The 23,755-nt window shown below is 34.7% G+C and overlaps 2 long non-coding RNA genes across 5 annotated transcripts in view; both read left to right on the top strand.

Moving 5' to 3' along the window:
- Positions 1 to 18,093: 18,093 nt before the first annotated feature.
- Positions 18,094 to 18,939, top strand: LOC131651741 (uncharacterized). Of its 3 annotated transcripts, XR_009298489.1 has the most exons (4): positions 18,094 to 18,259; positions 18,350 to 18,469; positions 18,583 to 18,629; positions 18,716 to 18,939. It is a non-coding gene; the product is annotated as an uncharacterized LOC131651741 (long non-coding RNA). The 3 variants fall into 3 exon arrangements; XR_009298487.1 differs by having other exon boundaries at positions 18,094 to 18,469; XR_009298488.1 differs by having other exon boundaries at positions 18,094 to 18,469; positions 18,580 to 18,629.
- A 464-nt stretch (positions 18,940 to 19,403) lies between these two features.
- Positions 19,404 to 23,755, top strand: part of LOC131651740 (uncharacterized) — a 38,987-nt gene continuing 34,635 nt past the window's right edge. The window contains exons 1-7 of one of the 2 annotated variants that reach the window (XR_009298486.1): positions 19,404 to 19,542; positions 19,677 to 19,755; positions 20,042 to 20,151; positions 20,315 to 20,376; positions 20,483 to 20,582; positions 20,773 to 20,904; positions 21,929 to 22,073. This is a non-coding gene — a long non-coding RNA (uncharacterized LOC131651740). Of the gene's footprint in view, positions 19,543 to 19,676; positions 19,756 to 20,041; positions 20,152 to 20,291; positions 20,377 to 20,482; positions 20,583 to 20,772; positions 20,905 to 21,928; positions 22,074 to 23,755 lie in introns of both variants that reach the window. The other variant, XR_009298485.1, reaches the window with a different exon arrangement.

Genomic DNA, 23,755 nt, shown 5'->3' with positions numbered 1-23,755 from the left:
ATTGTATAATGATTAAGTAGTTGAAAACCATCTTCTATTTTTTTTTTTAATCATCAACCAACCTACTTTATATCTACTTGCACTTGCTAATAGATTAGGCATTTTGAATTTTCATTTGTCCTCATTTTATTTACTACCTTTTTTATTGTTATGGGATAGGTATGTCCAGGGCTGTCTTTGAGGGCGTGCAAGACGGGCTACCACACATGGTCTCAAATTTTTTACGATTAATCCGTAACTAAATAAGGCCTTATAAATCTTTGTCACTATTAAAATTGGGGTAAATAGGGCCTCTAATTATTTTGTCATGGTTGAACCATGACTAATCTACACAGGGCCTCCAAAAAATTGAGACGGCCTTGGGTATGTCTTTGGCATAGATTCCTATTTTATTCATTGTGTATTTCACACTGTCTATATTGGGAGAGCCCAAAAATTTTAGATAAGTCGCTTGAGTTGTTTTTTATTGTTTTTTTTCTAATTAATTTCTATTGAATCCATTTGAAAAGAGAGAAAATATTTTTCAAATATGAATTATGAAAATATTTTTTAAACATACTATATTGTCCCGTGCCAGAGGCACGGGTATACAAACTAGTATTATATATTTTAATAATTCCGTCACTAATTACCAAAGGATTTCAATTTTCCTCACTAATTAATGACATTTCAATTTCACTCACTAATTTATGACATTTTTCCAATTCCCTCACTAATATTTTTGATAAATCCATTAATTATATAACACAAAAATAAAAATTATAAAATATACATTTAATATATAACATATTATGAATATAATCTATAATTGTCACATATACTTATTATCAAAATATAAAGAAAACCTCATTGGTAGATAGACCATATATGCCAATAATACACTAATCCACTTATAATTTTCCTTTCAATTGTCTACCATATAAATATAAAATAATTCTTACATCCATTTCTTTCAATTGAGTCCTCTTACTTTACCATTGCAATTATATGCTCCATCTCTTCTTTATTTTCTTCCAATCTTTAATCGACTGTCAAGAGTATAGTTAAATATCAATTGTATAATATAGGCTAGCTAAAAAAATAAACTAATCAAATGTAATAATTTAAATATACTAAAATTAATTTTTGTCAAAAAAAAATATACTAAAATTAATCTTCTCAAAAAGCTGATGCCACATTTTTATTTACAAAATAAAAATGCTTCTGTTTTGACAAAAACTTGTGATAATTCAATGCTCATATGTGATGTTATACAATATTAAAAATTTATTATAGTAATATTAGACATTTTAAAAATATATATTTTTATTCTTTTACCATTTATTATTTATTTGGAAGACATCTAAATCTCTCACATTATCTATTACTCTCTCCGTCCCAAATTATTTGTCGCAATGGTCCACTTCACACAGATTAAGAAACAGTAATAAATGAAAGAAAAAAAATGGTGATTTTACCAAATTATCCTGATTAACTAATGGTGTATTTGAAATAACATTAATATTAAATGTAAAAATAATAAATTAAAAATATTTATTAGAGGATACAATTGAAATATTAAATATAAAAGAGCAATGTTATATATTACGAAAATAACAGCTCGCGAATATCACGAATAGTACTTGTTTCTTAAATTGATATTATCAAAATCAGTACTAGCTACTAAATATCCAGATTATTTGACACGTTAAACAAAAAACAAAAAAAAACATCATTTCTATATCACAAACACCTAATAAAAAAGCACCATACTAAATACACCTTTTCAACCACGATGGTCATATATACTCAGTCAAATAATTCAATATTCTCCAATCTAAAAGCATGAGAAATAGATTTAGTTTTATAAAGCTTTGAGAAACATTTTATTTGAGCAAGTTACATGAGAGGTGAAGTTAATTTTGTTGACAAAGGTAGTAGTTGCAATGAAATCATTGCTAAAGTGGTAGTAGATCTAAAACACAGTTAATATAATATTGAGAAATGTAAAGTGACAAGTATTTTGGGACAATTTTTTTTATTGAAATGTAACATTTATTTTAGGAAAGAGGGGATATCTATTAGTCCATAATATTGAGAAAAAAAACAGACCATTATTAATATAATATAATTCTCTTTAATATTAATATATTAACTTAAAATATGAATTAAAATATTTAAATTAATATAATATAAACACATTTAATACTAAGAGTTTATAAAGATATTATAATTTTTTACTCATTATATTAATTTACACCAAATCAATATTTCCATGAGTCGTTGTCACCTTCCCAATTGGATTTAAATTAATAATAAATTGAATTACATCTTATCAATAATATAAATACAATCTAAATTAACAAAAAAAATATATATAATAAAATTACAATAGTGGGAGGGCAAGACCTAACTAACTAAATTAACAAATGAAATAAAAATAAATGACAAAAACAAAACAAAACAATTAAAAATTGAAAACATAAATTATAAATAAGAAAATATAAATTTGGGAGGTCAAAATGGTTCTGGAGAAGTTCTTGAAAATAAAATGTGATTGTGTCTTTTTAAAAGCGGATTGTTTTACCAATTAATAAAAAAATAGTAACTGATAAACAAAAATAAAATATTGTATTAAAATAGAATTTTACGGCACCTTTAATGAAGAGTTAAAACAATTAGAAAAAATTGAAAAATAAAAGGTAGTAGGTGGTTATGGAATAGAAAAGAGATTATTATATATTTATAATAATAATTGATGACAATTTTATCGCTTTATAAAAGTTGATTATTCTATCAATTAGTGAGTCCTATCCTTTGAGGAAGCCACGTGGGAGCTCGAATCAGAGATGCGGGAGTCCTATCCTCACTTGTTTTGGTAAGTTCAAATTCGAGGATGAATTCTATTTAAGGGGAAGAATGTAATACTCGATATTATAACTGTCCAATTATTGTTATTACTGACTTGATTTGTTATAAGTAATGGATAAATATAATACACACTCTTACTAATATGCTCATTATATTAATTAAGCCAATTAGTGACAATGGGGGTAGTTTGGACAATTCCCACTTAATTAATAATAAGGACTTAGCTTGTGGTCCCTCACTCTCACTACTCTTGCCAATTCAGAATTTGAAGGAGAAAAAGAAAGAAACATGAGGAAGGAGGAGAGCAAGAGAAAAGCACCCATTCTCATCAACCATTGCATGCACCCAAGACCGACTCCAAGCTTTGAATTTCGCTCCTCTCATCTTTGTCCCAGCCTTCTCATCCTCCATTAGGTGAGTCCTTAGAGTAGAAGATGGGGAAATTACATGTGGGGAACTTTGGGATTTAGGGTTGAGTGATTTTAGTATGATTAATGATATTAAGTTGCTTAAATTGTTTATCCATGATAATGCATGTGTTAAATCCTGTTGTTTACTGATATAATGAGCTTTGCTTATGAATTAGATGGTCTAAAATTCTATGGTACAGGTCTAGTGCGTTCAGCATAAAACTCAGAATTCGCTACCTCGCTAAGCGGACTTAGGTCGCTAAGCGGGTGCTGTTTGCATTTCGAGAAAATCGCGAGTCCGCTAAGCGAGATTGCATAGACGTGCGCTTCTGGATTTAGTTGTAATTAGCACGCTAGGAGCCCGCTAAGCGGACCCTACTACGCAGAATTTTATTAGTGATTCCCCTGAGTGCAGTTTGGTACCGGAAGCGTAGCCGAGCTCCTCCCCGACTTTTATGATATGCGTAGGGGCTATAATACATGTGATAATGTTATGTAACATGAAACTAAATGCGTATGATCTATTTTGTAATATTAGAATGATGTTAAAGAGTTGGATTTCATAGGTATGCCATGATAGTGAAACTCCAATTATGAATATGAATACGGCTTATTATGCTTGTGTGATACATACGGAGTGCCGTGATTGATCATTGATTGTTTTATCCGCTTGTTTCGGTTGTATGCTCTTTTGCGTATGGATTGTGTGTGGTATGCTAGAATCGAAGTAGTCCAAACTACTAAGTGGTAAGGCACCATTATGTACGGACTAGTTCCGATGATACTATTGAAATGTGCTTGTGAGAGTCTTTACGGTGTGTCTCACCTGGCTATACACACTTGCCATGATTTGGAATGATAAACACACTTGGGCTACCATTGCACGTGTACTTCTGAGAGTCCTTGAGGCGTGTCTCACTTGTGGAATACACCTGGCGTTCTTGGTATGGTGGAGTTGTGATGCCAATTAGGCGATATCACCTGGATAACTCACCTCTAGTGGTGCCATGTAGGCTACATCACTAGACTCCTACCCAGATGGGCTTGTGCAGTCAATTAGGCGTTTTCGCACTTGTGGAAACCATAATGCGTATGGATGTTGATGGGGCCGTGACGCCACATAGGCAGTGTCGCCGCTGTAACTCGTAACAAATGAAATTCCATGTAGGACTCGTCCGGTTAATCTAGCGATGGTCTTGTGCGCGTCTTTTTGACGACAGACACTTGGTGACTCACTGAGGGTGTGTGGTGCAACCTAGGTAGACCGGTTGTTACTACTTCTGGATTCCTCGTACATGGGTATGGGTTTTCATAATTGGTTGTTGTATTATTTCTGTACTAGTGATATGATGAATCCTATGGTGGATGAATCACGTGTTTGTTCCGTACTTGTACCGGATGTGAGGATAAACCCCGGATCAATGTTGGATTCGGTTTTGTGATATATGTTCCCTATAGAACCGAGTGGATCCATAGGATAGGCGGACTCACTGAGATTTAGTAATCTCATCCCATTCCAATTCTTATTTTTCAGGTGGTTCGAGCCAAGACCGAGGTAAAGTCAAGATGGATTAGTCGCTTGATGACTCTTATATGGATGTTCTTATCTTTTGTTCTATTTCGTGTTTCCCAGCTCGTGTATTTTAGATGTTGTACTAGCATGTGATGTATTATTTTGTCCATGATACATTCGGCTTTTGTACGTTGTATCGATGATGTATACTTTCTATTCCACTGCTTATATCTATATGATGATGTTAAGTACCATTATTAGCATTACACGCATATTATTCTAAATACGTATGTGTGGGGTGTTACAGTGTAACTAATTTAGAAATATCTTTTTTATTTTTGTTTAAAATTTTGTTGAGTAGTAATTATAAATACAATTTTGTTTTTGTTTTTAATGTTTATATATTATCAGCAATATAGGGTATTATTTACAATTTTAATATTCATTAAAATAAAAATTAAATTAAATAGAATTAAAAAAGTAAAAATTAAAGTTATGAGACACAAAGAAAAATATTTTATGAGAAAAAATTTATCTAAATAATAACATAAAAAAGAAATATTATGTCAAATTAACAAATAAAATTCCATATCAAGATATTGCAAATAACCAATTCATTTTAATTGAGTTATATAGAGATCAAATTCTTTTATTTGAATTTTATAGAGATCAAATTCTACTAATTCAACTTTCAAATGACCAATTCATTAAATATTTTCAATCCATCTCAAGATAAACATTTCAGTCAACACTCACCTTACTCTCACAACTCTCGTTTTAATACTAAAATCAAATAGACAATGTCAAATATTTTTACAAATCACCTATTACTCCAAAGGTGTAATACCTTACTAATATGCGTCTAGAATTATATCAGTAAAATACTAAATATTGGTACTGGGTACATACAAAAGACAGGAATAATAACATAAACTGTACACATTTCAAAACAATATTGATGATGGATACAATAAGTATGTCTACACAGTGGAAGAAAGATTAGATACGGTTTTCGCGTCAACCGACCATGACGTTCTCGAATCAAGCAACTAGCGAAACCTAAAAACTTGCATAGTACCTGAAAAATAATAAGATGAATTAAATGAGATTACTAAATCCCAATGAGTTCTACTATTTTATGGGTCCACTCGGATCTACAAGGTCTTATGCTAACATTGCTAATGAGAATCCTAATTCCTACCGGTTCCGAAGCATCCCACTCCAACCTGCGAGGAATTCTTATTTCAATCTACAAATGATAAATTAGCATGGACTATAGAGAACCCTGGAATTGACATTGAATCGCATATCATGATTCAACTCCTCAAACCCATGGAATTCAACTTCGAACCGCATTACACGATTCGACTCATCACTAGCACGAGCCATAGGGAAACATGGATCTACATCGAATCGCATATCACGATTTGACTTCACTAAACCCATGGAATCAACATCGAATCGCCTCACACAATTCGACTCCTCCATAATGAGAACGTTAAAGGGGAGGTATTGGTTCACATCCCCGAGAGTTCATCCCCGTATGAATACTCCTGAACTACAGAGCACCATTCAATCCCGAGCGTCACACCCGAGAAGGACCTTCATATGTGGCCTGGGAGTATCCTTGGACATTGCACCTCAAGGACGACCATATATAAGTAACAAATATCGCACTAATTACTACCCTTATACTCATTATGTAACTCTTGTCTATGACACAACCTTGTTAGCTAATCTCTTTTAGTCCTTCAAAATAGGTACCCTAAGGTTTACCTCACTAAGTTTTACTTTTATTAAACAAGATACAAGACATGCTAAGGTTATGGGACCTTATGCATCTCATATCCCTTTCCGTTAGCTTTCCAACGATATAAATTTTGCGTCAATCGGATATACGGAACTCAAGTTATGAATTTCCGAAGTATTTGAAAAACGGCCCAAACAATGATGTAATCGGTTACATGAATCATGTAACGGGTTACATGACCCCAAAAGTGCATTTTTCACCTTTTTTCACACATGTAACCGGTTACATCACTGACAGATCCAAAAATTCTGCAATTTAAAGGTACTAACTCCAATCCAACTTTAATCCAAAAGCTCCCAACATCCCAATATCAATTAAAACATGTTCATACACTAATATAGCAGGATTTTCAACAAGAAGAGCATAGATTAACAACATGCAATAACAATTATCACCAAAATTCCCAAAACCCCATTTCATGCAATTTTCCCCAAAACCTGCATTATATTAGTTCCAATATATTTAAGTTCAATCCCACAAGACCCAACCATGGTAGAATCATACATAGCATAATTTCACAGGTTTCACACATAAGGATTCAACATGCATGTTCATGTAATCAATGATCAAGTAAATTCATGCTTCACACTAACATGCAACATAGAATCGTCAATTCAAATAAGAACATACAATCAATTATCAAAAACCCCGTCCCTTATTCATGTGAAACCCTAACCCTCTACCCAAGAATCTACCTAGAACCCACCTAAAGAGCAAATTGTGAATTGATGGTGGAGATGGAACAAGGATGATGATGATGATTTCTTCAAGAGTTCTCACATGCAAGCTTTGATGATGGTGGACTTGTACTTTTTCTTCCTTTCTCTCTTCATCCACATTTTCCCTTGTTTCTTTCTATCCTCTATTCTCTTTCAAATTCTGATTTTTGAGAGGTGAAAGAAGGTAGAAGTGGAAAAATGAGAGAGTATAGCATGACTTGGGTGGATATAAGGCATAGCACAATCACCAAAATACCCTTATCACTTAACTTTAATTCCTAATCTATGCCACTTCTAGATTCACCCTTGGATTAAGACTTAATCCTCATATGCTAATCATGTTATCTTCACTTGACCAAGTCATTACCTTCTTAATTATACCACTTCAATATAAACAAGATCATTAATATACTAATCAAGGTTACAACTTGCTAACCTTCTCTTAAATCACACTAATATTCCATTAGTAGGTTGATTGTTTAGTGTGTAGGAAGTTGGGGTATTAAAAAAGGGCTTACCTTATTTTTGAATAAAAACTACTTCCGTTGTACGCAATAAAATATTAATAAATGAGACATTTTTTATTCCTAAATTCTTCTCACACTCTCAGTTTTGTTTATCGAAAATCTATAATAATTAAATAAATTAATTTAAATCAAATACACAATTCTCTCAAAGATTGTTGTTAAAATTATACTTACATGAGCTGCGATTTTTCTCAAAATTTTTAAGTAGGAGGGATGTAAAAGTAGAAACAATAAGAGTTTTCTTTATCCTCTTTTTCTCATTCACATAACAAAAATAGTTATACTCAAATAAACAATATAGAGAAGAGAAAATTATAAAAGTAAATAACGAAATAATATATTGATTCTCAAAACAAATTAAACTATTGATAAAAAATTTAAGAATGAAGGCCCATTTTGGTCTCTCACAAAAGTTTTAGAACCCAAATTAGTGCCTTAGAAAAAAAACTCTGTTTACTCCCTTATAAAATAAAACCAGCCAAATTAGTCCCTAAATCATTGAACTATTTCTAAACCTATGACGTGTACGGTTAATTTGTCTATGTGGCATTATATTTTTTTTTCACAAAATAGAAACAGGGAATTAGGGTTTTCTCTTTAGTCTCTCTTCAATCTCCCACAGGGTTTTCTCTTTAGTCTCTCTTCAATCTCCCACTTTCATACAGCAAAATCAATTTTTGACGGGGACGATAATGACAAATAATTCCACCAAAAAAGATGACATACGGCATACCAGAGACAGAGACAAATGTAAGTTTATTTGTTATTATAATCTTAACTTTAATATCAACGTGCAATTCGTTTGAAAGTAAAAAACATCACTACAAGAAAAAAGGTCTACGACCACGCTAAATTTTTCCACAACTCAAAAACTGTGGCCACATATAAGCTTTGGCCAGGGTTTCCAAATCGTAGATATATGTTTAGAAATATTGAATCTGGAGTGTGAAACTGTGGCCTTTTCATCATTTGCCACGGTTAACAAACTGCGGATAGTTTAAGCCGCAATAGTAAAACTGCGGCATTATAATTTTCACTTCAAATTGTGGTCCAAACCCAAAAAAATATAGCCCGCCAGAATTTCCCCCTTTTTTTTTTAGTTTCCCTCCCCTTAATTTTTTTTAGATTAAAAAAAAAGTTGAAAATGTAAATACAATTTCAATGTTAGTTTTCGTTCACAAATGGAAATAGGGTTAGAGATAGTTGTTAGAACAAGATTTGTTCTGATCAATTATCTTAGTTTTGATGATAACAATAATATGAATTTTGCTTAAGATAATATGGTACTCTAATCCAATGCAATTTCCCTTTCAGGAAATATATATAAAGAGTACGCATAATTCAGCGCTCAGAAGCTTTGTCTCAAAGGGTTCAGCATGCAACATCAGAACATGGTCTGGCAAGACATCAGAAGATGGTCGAAGCAGAATCAGAACATGGGTCTATGGAAGCATCAGAAGAACAAGAGATCAGAAGCACTGAAGCTCAGAAGATGGTATCACGCTCAGAAGCACTTCAAGGTCAGAAGATCAGAAGATGCTATGCACCAAGCTGTTTGACTCTGATGATATTCAAATGTTGTATTCACAAACATCAGATCAGAAGGAAGTACAAGTGGCAAGCTACGCTGACTGACAAAAGGAACGTTAAAAGCTACTAAAGGCTACGTCAGTAGACACAGCGTGAACAAGGCTCGAGGTAGTTGACAAAAGCGTATAACATTAAATGCGATGCTGTACGGAACACGCAAAGCATTAAATGCATTCAACGGTCATCTTCTCCCACGCCTATAAATATGAAGTTCTGATGAGAAGCAAGGTTAACTATCCTGAACAATATAATTCAAATTAACTTGCTGAAACTCTGTTCAAATCCAAAACTCAGAATCTTCATCTTCATCAAAGCTCACTACATTGCTTTTGTAATATATTAGTGAGATTAAGCTTAAACGATTAAGAGAAATATCACAGTTGTGATTATCGCTTTTAAGAAGCATTTGTAAACTCTTAGAATTGATTACATTAAGTTGTAAGGAACTAGAGTGATCGTGTTGATCAGAATACTCTAGGAAGTCTTAGGAGTGAACTAAGCAGATTGTAACTAGAGTGATCGTGTTGATCAGTAGACTCTAGAAAAGTCTTAGAGGGTATCTAAGCAGTTGTTCCTGGAGTGATCAGTGTGTGATCAGAAGACTCTGGAAGACTTAGTTGCGGACTAAGTGGAAAACCATTGTAATCCGTGCGATTAGTGGATTAAATCCTCAGTTGAGGTAAATCATCTCTGCGGGGGTGGACTGGAGTAGTTTAGTTAACAACGAACCAGGATAAAAATAACTGTGCAATTTATTTTTATCTGTCAAGTTTTAAAGCTACACTTATTCAAACCCCCCCCTTTCTAAGTGTTTTTCTATCCTTCAATTGGTATCAGAGCGCCGGTTCTAAGGTGCAAGCACTTAACCGTGTTTAGAAAAGATTCAGGAAGAGAAAAACGCTTCAGTAAAAGATGGTTGATGAAAGTGAAAAGACTACACCTACACCTGCATCTACATCTGGCTCTGCTGAGCAATACAACGGTAACAATGGTTATACTAGACCGCCGGTATTTGATGGTGAAAACTTTGAATACTGGAAAGATAAACTGGAAAGTTACTTTCTTGGTCTAGATGGTGATCTATGGGATCTTCTGATGGATGGTTACAAACATCCTGTAAATGCCAGAGGCGTAAAGCTAACAAGGCAAGAAATGGATGATGATCAGAAAAAGCTTTTCAGGAATCATCATAAATGCAGAACTGTTTTGCTGAATGCTATCTCTCATGCTGAGTATGAGAAGATATCTAACAGGGAAACGGCCTATGACATATATGAGTCCTTGAAAATGACTCATGAAGGAAATGCTCAAGTCAAGGAGACTAAAGCTCTAGCTTTAATCCAGAAGTATGAAGCCTTCAAGATGGAGGATGATGAAGACATTGAAAAGATGTTTTCAAGATTTCAAACTCTTACTGCTGGATTGAGAGTTCTTGACAAGGGATACACCAAGGCTGATCACGTAAAGAAGATCATCAGAAGCTTACCCAGAAGATGGGGTCCTATGGTGACTGCATTCAAGATTGCAAAGAATCTGAATGAAGTTTCTCTGGAAGAGCTCATAAGTGCCTTGAGAAGTCATGAAATAGAGCTGGATGCAAATGAGCCTCAAAAGAAAGGTAAGTCTATTGCATTAAAATCCAATATCAAGAAATGCACTAACGCTTTTCAGGCTAGAGAAGAAGATCCTGAAGAATCAGAATCTGAAGAAGAAGATGAACTGTCCCTGATCTCCAGAAGGCTAAATCAACTCTGGAAGACCAAGCAAAGGAAGTTCAGAGGCTTCAGAAGTTCAAAGAAATTTGAACGTGGAGAATCTTCCGATGACAGAAGATTTGACAAGAAGAAGGTCATGTGCTATGAATGCAATGAGCCTGGACACTACAAGAATGAATGTCCAAATCTTCAGAAGGAAAATCCCAAGAAGAAGTTTCATAAGAAGAAAAGTCTTATGGCAACCTGGGATGAGTCAGAAGATGATTCAGACTCTGAAGATGAGCAGGCCAACTGTGCGCTGATGGCGACAGAAGATGACGAATCAGAATCTACATCAGAATCAGATTCTGAAGAGGTATTTTCTGAACTTACTTGAGATGAGTTAGTTTCCGGTCTAACTGAACTTCTGGAACTCAAGTCTCAGATTAGTCTCAAATACAAAAAGCTGAAAAAGCAATTTGAATTTGAAACAAAGAAGCTTGAGTTGGAGAATTCTGAATTAAAAGAAAAACTTTTAAAATTATCCAATAATGTTGGATCTCCTTCTGATTCAGAAAAATCCATTCCCAGTCTAAACCATATTCTGAAAGAATATGATTTAAGTTTCAGGAAGTTCTTGTCTAGAAGTATTGGCAGAAGTCAGCTAGCTTCTATGATATATGCTGTGTCTGGAAACAAAAGAGTTGGCATTGGTTTTGAGGGTGAAACCCCATACAAACTTGAACCTGTTGATGAAATGAAAATCACATACAAGCCATTGTATGATCAGTTCAAGTATGGCCACTCCCATGATATTAGGCACACTTCACATGCTCAAAGTTTTCACATAACACACACCAAAAAGCATGTGACACAACCTAGGAAATATCATGAAACTCACATTAAGAATTATCATGCTGTTCCTCCTATTGCTTACAATGTTAAACCCAAGTTCAATCAGAACTTGAGAAAATCTAACAAGAAAGGACCCAAGAAAATGTGGGTACCTAAGGATAAGATTATTCCTATTGCAGATATCCTTGACTGCAAAAAGGACAAAGCACAACATGTCATGGTACCTGGACTCTGGATGCTCGCGACACATGACAGGAAGAAGGTCTATGTTCCAAGACCTGGTGCTTAAGTCTGGAGGAGAAGTCAAGTTTGGAGGAGATCAGAAGGGCAAGATAATTGGCTCTGGAACTATAAAGTCTGATTGTGATATTGATATATCAGAAGTTGTTGAGCCAAGAAGCAACGCATCAGAAGCAGAGCTTCTCAGAAGCAAAGAATCTGAAGATCAAGTATCAGCTTCTCTGGAGGATCTAAGCATTTCTGAAGAACCATCTGTCAGAAGATCATCCAGACTCATCTCTGGTCACTCAGAAGATGTCATTCTTGGAAAGAAGGATGATCCAATTAGAACAAGAGCATTCCTTAAGAACAATGCAGATTGTCAATTAGGTCTTGTATCTTTGATCGAGCCAACTTCTGTTGATCATGCTCTAGAAGATCCAGACTGGATAATTGCTATGCAAGAAGAACTGAATCAGTTTACAAGGAATGATGTTTGGGATCTTGTTCCTAGACCAGATGGATTCAATATAATTGGTACAAAATGGGTCTTCAGAAACAAGCTCAGTGAGAAAGGTGAAGTGGTAAGGAACAAAGCCAGACTGGTGGCTCAGGGTTATAGTCAGCAAGAAGGGATTGATTATACAGAAACCTTTGCACCAGTGGCCAGGTTAGAATCTATTCGTCTATTAATTTCTTTTGCCACTCAACATAACATCACTCTTTATCAGATGGATGTTAAGAGTGCCTTCTTAAATGGTTATATAGATGAAGAAGTATATGTCCATCAACCTCCTGGTTTTGAAGACTCTATGTCTCCTAATCATGTTTTTAAACTTAAGAAATCATTGTATGGATTGAAACAGGCTCCCAGAGCTTGGTATGAACGCTTAAGTTCTTTCCTTCTAGATAATGGTTTCACTAGAGGAAAAGTGGACACTACTCTCTTTTGTAAAACCTTTAAAAGGGATATTTTAATTTGTCAAATATATGTAGATGATATTATTTTTGGAACATCTAATGCTACACTTGGAAAGGAGTTTGCTGAGTCTATGCAGGCTGAGTTTGAAATGAGCATGATGGGAGAACTCAAGTATTTCCTCGGAATACAAATAAATCAAACATCAGAAGGAACGTATGTTCACCAAACCAAGTATGTGAAGGAACTTCTGAAGAAGTTTAATCTTCTAGATTGCAAAGAAGCCAAAACTCCTATGCATCCAACATGCATCCTAGGTAAGGATGAGGTAAGTAAGAAGGTAGATCAGAAGTTATACAGAGGTATGATTGGATCTCTTCTATATCTAACTGCTTCTAGACCTGACATTCTGTTCAGTGTTTGCTTGTGTGCTAGATTCCAATCAGATCCTAGAGAATCTCATTTAACTGCTGTTAAGAGAATTCTAAGGTATCTGAAAGGTACTACTAATGTTGGCTTAGTTTACAGAAAATCTAAAGAATACAACTTAGTAGGATTCTGCGATGCTGACTATGCTGGAGACAGAATTGAAAGAAAAAGTACTTCAGGAAGTTGCCAATTTCTTGGAAGTCATTTGATCTCTTGGTATAGCAAGAAGCAAGCAACTATTGCTCTATCAACAATAGAAGCAGAATATGTCGCTGCTGCTGGTTGTAGTACACAGATGCTCTGGATGAAGAGTCAGTTAGAAGATTATCAGATATTTGAGAGTAACATTCCTATATTCTGTGATAATACTTCTGCTATATGTTTATCTAAGAATCCTATTCTTCATTCAAAAGCTAAACATATTGAGATAAAACATCATTTCATAAGGGACTATGTTCAGAAGGGTGTTATATCTTTAAACTTTGTTGATACAGACCATCAATGGGCTGATATCTTTACAAAACCCCTGGCTGAAGATAGGTTTAAGTTCATTCTGAAGAACATCAGTATGGATTTATGCCCAGAATGAGAAGATGAGAAGTTCTTATGTATGAGTAACTTCTGAAATGAAAATGGATTATTTTTTATATATCAGAAGTTCTGATTGAAATCTTTTAGAAATTATGATTCGGTTATTACTAACGTTTCAGTGTCTAAGTTGATTCAGAATCTCTATAAAAGCAAAACAGCTGTAACTGGCTATCCAGATGGTAAACACGTGTTCACTATTCCTGGACAAGCATGCGTGCAGTTGAGGGGACGTCTACTTAGGTAACTGTGCAAATCACGTCTTTTGTCATTATTATCTCTCCTCATGTCACGTAACATTAAATGCTTTTCATCATTTACTCTCTTTCAGTTTTCTTTTTATACTCTTCAAACGTTTCTTTTCCCTCTCATATTTCTCTCTCTCTGCATTCGGTTTCTTTTTCGTCTCTCTCTCTTTTCATATCATAAACCCTAGCAGTCTCCAATATCTGAAAATTCATCATGAATCCATCGTCAAGCTCTAGGAATCAAGACAATGATAGGAAACAAAAGAGAAAGGCATCTGCTGAACCAGAAACCAAACCTAAAAGAGTTAGGATCTCCTATGACCCTCTCAAAGTGTATCAACCCCTTGACGGTTCCCCTCAATCACCCCCCTCTTCAAAGACCTCCACCACCTCTTCCTCCTCATTCATCCTCTCGGAACCACCTTCTTCACCATCTGATATCTCCTCTCCTTCAACCCTTCCATCAGATATTTCTTCATCTCTCTCATACCCTTTTCCCACCAGAACACCTAATCCCTATAGTGTTGTTCTTCCCGACTCAAGGTTCACTGTCAACCCTCCAACCCCTACCACTCAAACATATCTGGAGCTTTTACATGCTGATGTAAATGGCTGGTTGGAGATTCTAGGTGCTGCTCACCTTAATCATCTGGATGAGTATGCTACAAACAACCTTTGGAATACCTTTCGTCAGGATTTTCTGGATAAGGCTACAGACACTCAGAGAAGGATTATGTCTGAAGCTCCTGGTGTTCGTGGTCTCCGGTTGGAAGTTGGTGAGAGCAGCCATCACCATCTCATCAGGAACAGAAATGTTCTTGAAAGGAAGATACCAGCAGATGAGTTGGAAGAAGAAAATCTCTGCAGAGACATCGTGGTGTGGAGACCATGGTTTCCTGTGCTGACTGGAGATTTTCAGTGGCTGTTCAACTGGTTCAGAATGAACCCTTCTGAAAAAGCACCTCACATGGTCTTTCCAGTAGTGGTTTATCGTGCTGAAGTTGCTGGTCCTACTCCTCCAACAAACCTAGCAGCTATTCTTCAAGCATTGGAAGATGGAACTTCTGAGCTGCCTGAACCAGAATATGCTAAGGCTACTTCTGAGTCAGACTCAGATGAGGAAATGGAAGATGCACAAGCTGAAGATCTTCCAGAAGATCACCCTGCTGAGATTGCTGTCCCTCTGGGCATAAATACTGGTGCTTCTTCTTCTGGTGAAACCTCAGCTCTGATGGAGACCTTGGAAACTCTTCATCAGAATCAAGCTATGCTGGCTTCTCGTTTGGACGCGCAAGAAGCAGCCAATGCTGAGTTTCGTTCCTTCATGACAAGGCAAGCTACAAGCACTGACGGGATTCATGATGTTCTGGCGCGGATTTTGCGTAGGCTAGGATCTTAGTCTTTTGGTCTTTGTAGTTTCCTTTCCTTGTTGCATCTGTTTTCCTGCATTCCTTTCTTGTAATCCTTTTTTTGATTATCAATGAAAAAGTTTCTTTGCTTTTCCATTCCAGTGACTCTATTTGTCGTTTTATGCATCTGAATCTTTTGAAATATTCTTTTTGATGTTATGACAAAAAGGGGGAGAAAGATAAATGATAAATGATTTGATTTAATCAGTTGCTCTCACTAACAAGAACTGCAAGTTCTACATGGTTTAAGTGTTTTGCAGGTATAAAGAAGTGAAGAGAATCTTCAAAGCAAACACAAGAAGCAAAACCATGGAAACTGAAGCAAGCTGAGTGCTGTCAAGCTTCAGGAATCAGAAGCACTGATAATAGAATTTGATCTATATTTGTCTATTTATTCTGACAAAATTCTATTTGCTCTGATACATATAATGTTATGGCTCTGATACATTATTTGCTCTGATACATTATTTCAGCCTATATGGCTCTGATTCATATAATGTGTTCAAACATGCATTTTATGTTCTAACTCGTTCATGCTGACTTTTGTCGTTTAGTTTTTGTTCTGTAACATTTCAGGATGTAGAGATGCTCAGATGATGCTCTGGTACATTCAACAATGTTCTGATACAAATCTAGCATGAAGTGATGTTGGTAGAAATTCAAAGCTCTGAAGCTATCCAAAGGAAGCAGAAATCAGAAGCTGCGAATGTTCAGAAGATCAAAGAAATTCAAGTTCTGAAGCTGTCCTAGATGGAAGCAGGAATCAGAAGCTGTGAGTGTTCTAGGGATCTAAGGAAATTCTAGTTCTGAAGCTGTCCTATGGAAGCAGAAGTCAGAAGCTATGAATTCTCTGAAGACAAGAAGCTTATATGATCGTCTCTACCGAAATAATCAGGGAAGTCTTTTATTAAAGTTCTTCGAGTATTTATTTCAGGGGGAGATTATTTATCTCAGGGGGAGATTGTTAATCTCAGGGGGAGACATATTCATATGCTTATGCTATAGCTGTGTAATTTGTCTTTTGCCTTCTATTCTTTCTGATCGCAAATTCATATCATTTATATATGTTTTTGTCATCATCAAAAAGGGGGAGATTGTTAGAACAAGATTTGTTCTGATCAATTATCTTAGTTTTGATGATAACAATAATATGAATTTTGCTTAAGATAATATGGTACTCTAATCCAATGCAATTTCCCTTTCAGGAAATATATATAAAGAGTACGCATAATTCAGCGCTCAGAAGCTTTGTCTCAAAGGGTTCAGCATGCAACATCAGAACATGGTCTGGCAAGACATCAGAAGATGGTCGAAGCAGAATCAGAACATGGGTCTATGGAAGCATCAGAAGAACAAGAGATCAGAAGCACTGAAGCTCAGAAGATGGTATCACGCTCAGAAGCACTTCAAGGTCAGAAGATCAGAAGATGCTATGCACCAAGCTGTTTGACTCTGATGATATTCAAATGTTGTATTCACAAACATCAGATCAGAAGGAAGTACAAGTGGCAAGCTACGCTGACTGACAAAAGGAACGTTAAAAGCTACTAAAGGCTACGTCAGTAGACACAGCGTGAACAAGGCTCGAGGTAGTTGACAAAAGCGTATAACATTAAATGCGATGCTGTACGGAACACGCAAAGCATTAAATGCATTCAACGGTCATCTTCTCCCACGCCTATAAATATGAAGTTCTGATGAGAAGCAAGGTTAACTATCCTGAACAATATAATTCAAATTAACTTGCTGAAACTCTGTTCAAATCCAAAACTCAGAATCTTCATCTTCATCAAAGCTCACTACATTGCTTTTGTAATATATTAGTGAGATTAAGCTTAAACGATTAAGAGAAATATCACAGTTGTGATTATCGCTTTTAAGAAGCATTTGTAAACTCTTAGAATTGATTACATTAAGTTGTAAGGAACTAGAGTGATCGTGTTGATCAGAATACTCTAGGAAGTCTTAGGAGTGAACTAAGCAGATTGTAACTAGAGTGATCGTGTTGATCAGTAGACTCTAGAAAAGTCTTAGAGGGTATCTAAGCAGTTGTTCCTGGAGTGATCAGTGTGTGATCAGAAGACTCTGGAAGACTTAGTTGCGGACTAAGTGGAAAACCATTGTAATCCGTGCGATTAGTGGATTAAATCCTCAGTTGAGGTAAATCATCTCTGCGGGGGTGGACTGGAGTAGTTTAGTTAACAACGAACCAGGATAAAAATAACTGTGCAATTTATTTTTATCTGTCAAGTTTTAAAGCTACACTTATTCAAACCCCCCCCTTTCTAAGTGTTTTTCTATCCTTCAATAGTGAAATCCAAAACTCTCTCCCTCCTTCAAGAGAAGATCGTGAATGGTGATGGTGGTGCGGCCAATTCCTCTCCTCCGATCGACAACAACAACTAACATTGCCTTCTTCTCTTTTCATCACAAATGGCAGCGCGACCTCCATCTCCAGTGATATCTCCTTTTCGTCCCCGTTTGATCCTCTCCGTCTCCGATTTTTTCGATTCATGTTAGTTTTTGTTTAATATCATGTTTTAGTAACCTAATTTGTTTGATTTTACAGAGATTAACACAAATTCTAAAAGGGAAAACGAAACCCTAGTTGTAAGCAGAATAGGGTTCGAGAAGAAGAAAGTCGCACTGTAGAGAGAACTAAGGGATTGGGTAGCGCGCCATCTCCCGTGTACGATTCTTCTCCCCAACCTTCACCTTTCTCTTTTCTCTGCGTACAAATCTATCCCTTCTTCGCCTTTTACTTGAATCTTGTGGACTGGTCCTCATAAAATACTCTAGCAGTGGGGCTTGGCACTTGTGTTTATCTATGGAGTGCTTCAAACAGCAAAGTGAGTATGAACCTAAATTGCCAACAATATCACCTATTCCAAACATGTGAAATCATAGTTAACATGTATATTTGTGTGGCTTTCAGGTGACTAAGCTTTGTGACTTGGAGCCTTATGATGGTGTTTGTTTTGTCCAGTGGACCAAGGAGGGTTCTTTCATATCTATTGGTATAAACCTTGGTCAAGTTCAGGTACCTTGTTAGCGATTAGCTTCATTAGATTTTGTTTTATCCATCCATGTATTTGAAATAACAGATTTTGTTTCCAAGAAATCGCCGAAAGGGGTGTCTGGAATCGAGAAAGATTCGTGCGTGATTGATATGAAGTGCAGTAGTCACAAAGGGTTTTCTGAGAATTCACAAGGTGAGAGGATTTGTAGGATTTGTCATCTGGCTTTTGGACCTGCTTCAGATGCAGCAATTGTCGTAAGTGCGAGCGCTACGAGTGGAGATTTTATTCAACTTGGTTGCGTGTGTAAAGACGAGCTCGACATTGCTCATGTTTATTGTGCTGAAGTGTGGTTCAAGCTAAAGGGAAGCAGGTATATATATTTCTGGCCAATTTCAATTTATAGATCAATTATGATAGTTTTGCATCAGCAAATTATTGCATTTGATTGTCATGTTCATGTTTGTTCATATTATTCGAAACCATGCCCTTGTGATTGTCCCGGTGAAGATTCTTGGTTGTTGATATCATCAAATCGATTGTTCATTAGGTGCATTTCTTTTTCTTTAACAGATTATGTGAAATATGTGGCGAGACTGCAAAAAATGTCTCGGGTGTTACTACTAACGGAGTTATGGAAGAGTGGAATGATAGAAGATTCATGGACAACAGCGGTAACTCATCGCGCAGGTTTGGTGGATGCTGGCGAGCACAGTCGTATTGTAATTTCTTGATGGTGTGCCTGGTAATAGCTTTCATTATGCCATGGTTTTTTCATGTAAACATGTTCTAGCATCGGAATCAAACACTTATATATTTTAATGTGAGTTGCTGAACTTTTCTATTCATGTAATGGTTGTATTTTAATGTGAGTTGCAGGAGACTTAGGGAGAAGAAGGAAGCTGTAGAGCTTGAGGCAGATCCAGAAAGGGATCAAAGAATTGTTTCTGCCTATCAGGTAATTTGGTTGGCTCTGTTCTGTTTTTGTCTTGGATTATATTTGAACTACTACTAGAGTTGTATTGTATCAAGTATGAATGACTAATATGCAAATGCTGATGATAGAGATGTTGGTTAACTAACAAAATCATGCAAGTTTTTTCATTAGATTTAGTTTGATTATGCTACTACCTGTTGGTATATATTAATATTACATCTTCGGTGGTGCTTTGCAATTTTCTTGTAATTTTCTTAGTTTATTTGCAATTTCTATTGAGATTTATTATTGATTATCATGATTTCAGGATTTGAATTCAACCTTATTGAAGAGTAGAGGACTTTCTCCGGAGATATTGCTGCTCAAATTAAGCACAATAACAAATCTCTTCATTTCAAAGTTGATACTAAATCAAATGTACATACTCTCTCGATTTTCGAGTGCGATTTTCGAGTGTGATTTTTGATTTTGTTGATTTTAAGTTAAGTTATATATATTTTTCTGCTTTGCTTAGTTGTGTTGTAATGTTGTAATATGTATATGTATATGTTCTTCAGGTGTTGACGATATTTACTCTCAGATTTCGTGACTTCTGCTAAAGCCGTTGCTTTTATTCGATTACCTGATTACAAATCCGGCAAGGTACAGAGGACTGTTTTGTATATGAGATTGGATTTCGTATTTGAAAAATAATCATAGGATTTTATACTTTTGGAGTTTTGATGATTGTGTATTTTGTTTCATGTAGATTGAAGTTCAATATCTTCATGATCATGCTGGTTTTACTACTGCTGTTGATTTGAGTCGCAACCCTGCTATTGATTTTTCTGCGACAATTGGTACTCCTGGTATTCAATTTACATGTTCTGAGTTATGGAATCATGAGTAGTTTATTTAGTACTCTATTCAGTTTGTAACTTGAGTGTTATGATTTATACTGAATAATTGAATGATAATAGATCTTGTATTGTTTTACCGGAGTCCGAACTGAGACTGATGACATTTTTTAATTTGTTGGTATCCTTTTATCTGATCTAGATCTTCAGGACGACTGTGAAGATAGGGATTTATTGAATGGATTTAGTGAAGATATCTTAGAGCTTTCATCGTCTGGTTGAAGAGCTCGTTGTAACTTTAACTGAGTCCAACATTCAAGCAGCAAGCATGAAGGTTAGTCCACTAATCAACCATTTCTAAACATTCTTTTCTAAGGTTTTTGGATACTTGTTTCAAAGAACCTGTGAGAATTGAGACACTAGTAATTTTGTAACCAGGGCAGAATAACATTCCCATTGAAGTCAGAATATATTAATGTCATATAATAATAATTTTAGCTATATTTTCCATTTACATGGTTTTGATCCCAAGCTTCAAGCTTTCCCATGTGGCTCTGTATTAATGTTAAGCTTTGGTTCATAAAGTTACAAAATAAGTGCAGTTTTTTTAAACTTTGGTTCTAAAAGTTGAAAAGAGTTCTGAATCTTAGTTTCTCGAGAATTACCATATTGCATTATCTCTTGCTTTACTTGAAGTATTAAAGAAAACACATGTTTTTATGGAGAAACTTTTGGTGATGGTAAGTTCCTGAAAAATTAAATTTGTTATTATGTTAATTCCAATGTGAATGAACTCTTCTGTGTCTTCTTACATTGTGCATAAAGTCATTTGTGTTAGTTAGTGTTTTAGTGAAATAAATGAAAGCAAGTTCAACCTGTAGAGGATAGAGAATTTTAGGTTCATGAATTTAAAAAAAATAAAGTCACAAATATGGTGTCTTTGTGATTGATTATTTATATGCTACAAGAAAATATGATGAAGTATATAACAATTGTAAAATAAGGATGCTCAACACCTCATAAATCGTGTCAGCTCGCACATTCGGTTTAGTGGTGAATCCTCATGATTGATGCTTTATTTTTAATCAGGTGTTCTTAGACTAGATCTTAGTGTGTGTGCATGTAATTGGGGTTTGAATTGAGGTTCTTCATTTTTTCACATTGTTTGTGTTATAAATAATTTGCATGTGGCTCTAAAGTTTGAGCATAAAAGTAGTAAAGGGTGTAATTATGGACCTCATTTTGAGTGGCAGGTTTACAAGTGAGTGTGCACTAATTTTTTTCCTTTCAAGGTTCAGTAGATTTATTACAGTTGTATGTAACTAAAGTCATGTTTTTGTTTGTTTGTTTGTATGTAGTGTATTAGGTGGTAGTCATGGTGTCCCACGAGTTCATTACAAAGGACGACAAGGTGATTTCTATATTATGTGTTGTGAAAGTTTTTTTTAGAGAGGGGTATGGGTTTATCTCTTGATGTTTTTGTAACCTGGAATTGTTTGGCAGGTGTGGACCTCCGTTTTTTATCTCGGGCCATACCTCTGTTCGGGAGAGATACGTGAACTGACTCTTTTTTATCGCTTAATGCTTTCGCATTTTTGAAAATTCACAGAGTCGCCACCGACCTTTTATTTTATCCAATTAAGGAAAGGTTTATAAAAGAAACAGAAAAAAGACCTTTAAGAAATTCTGGGTAAGGGGGTAGGTTATACAAAGGGAAGGTGTTAGCACCCTTTGTATCCATGGTTATCCATGGGCTCTTAAGTTTGCTTAGCTCACTTGTTTTTCGATCACTTTTCAATTGCTCTGAAATTGCTCATATGTGGTTTCAAATACTTTTGTAAATTGAATTTTGTAATGATCCGTGTGTGGATGTATACAAAATGCTTGTTTATCTTTCGAAAGATGTTTTGAAAAGAACGTTAACTTTGTAATAATCCGTGTTTGGATGTATACAAAGTATTGTCTTTTTTGAAAGTTTTGTTTTGAAAAACAACAGTGTATGAGAATTTTGTTTGTTTTGATTTGAGCAAGCAAACTAGGAGGTCTACCTTGAGTTGTAAGGTCTTTATCCTATTTCCTTTAAAAATCTATCCTTTCACCGGATATAAACGCAAGGTTCGATTTTGTACTCAAAATAGTAGAATTTTGACTTTGATTTTGAAAAGAATGAGAAGGGATTACCTTAAGAGGTGCAAGTGTGATTGTGTTTGAATTCAGATATTTTATCTTTGAAGTTAGTGATCTAACGGTTCAATTTTATCTTTGACATACACGCAGTTTATATTTGCTGGAAATTAAAATGCGGAAATGTAAAGTGCGGAAAGTAAATCTACGCTATTATATCGATTGTGCAGGAAATGTAAACTAGCCTATTTACATGAATTTGACATCCTATACACTTATCTAGGAATTTAAATTGCAAGAAAAATAAAAGGCATGTTTTTGGATTTTTTTATGATTGATTTTAATTATAATTAATGCATGATTAATTAAATTAAAATGAAGAAAAAAGATGAAAATAGATTCAAACCTAGAAATTAAGTTTAAAATATGTACAAAATATTTGTTAATTAATTTTAAAACAAAACTAAATTTTTTTGGATTTTTGAAATTGATTTGAAATTGATTAAGCTAATTAATACATAATTATACAAATAATTAAAACTTAAACAGAAAATTATTCAAAATATGCACAAAATTAGTTTATAATATATAAACAATATTTAACATTAAGAACAATTTTTTTTATGATTTTTTGATTGGTTAGAATAATTAAGAAGCAAATATATAAATATATACTAATTAATTATGCAAAATATTGAAATTTTGAAAGAAAATAAAATATTTTTATTTCAGAAAATAATATATTAATTTGGAAGTCTAAAAATATTTTTTGTATATTTTTTGGATTTTTAAAACTATTTTTAATTAATTTTGTAAAGAAATTAAAATAAAATAGAAAATAAAAGGATACCTGATTAGGTGTGGTATGCATGAGGGAGTATGATGTTCATGCAAAACTTACGACTCTCATGGGACCAAACAAAGAGCTTATTCTTACTCTATGTTGCTTTAAGAGATGATTGGAAGTGATTGTTTTGTATTGATATTGATTGGAAATATGAAAATGAAAATTACATAGTTTGGAGATTTTTGTGAGAATTTTGAGGTTTCTATGCTATGCT

This window comes from Vicia villosa, linkage group LG2, assembly GCF_029867415.1.
Source record: "Vicia villosa cultivar HV-30 ecotype Madison, WI linkage group LG2, Vvil1.0, whole genome shotgun sequence".
In the NCBI taxonomy this organism is placed as follows: Eukaryota; Viridiplantae; Streptophyta; class Magnoliopsida; order Fabales; family Fabaceae; genus Vicia; species Vicia villosa.
Note: the sequence above shows the minus strand (reverse complement) of the source record. Positions and strands in the feature narration are given on the sequence as shown.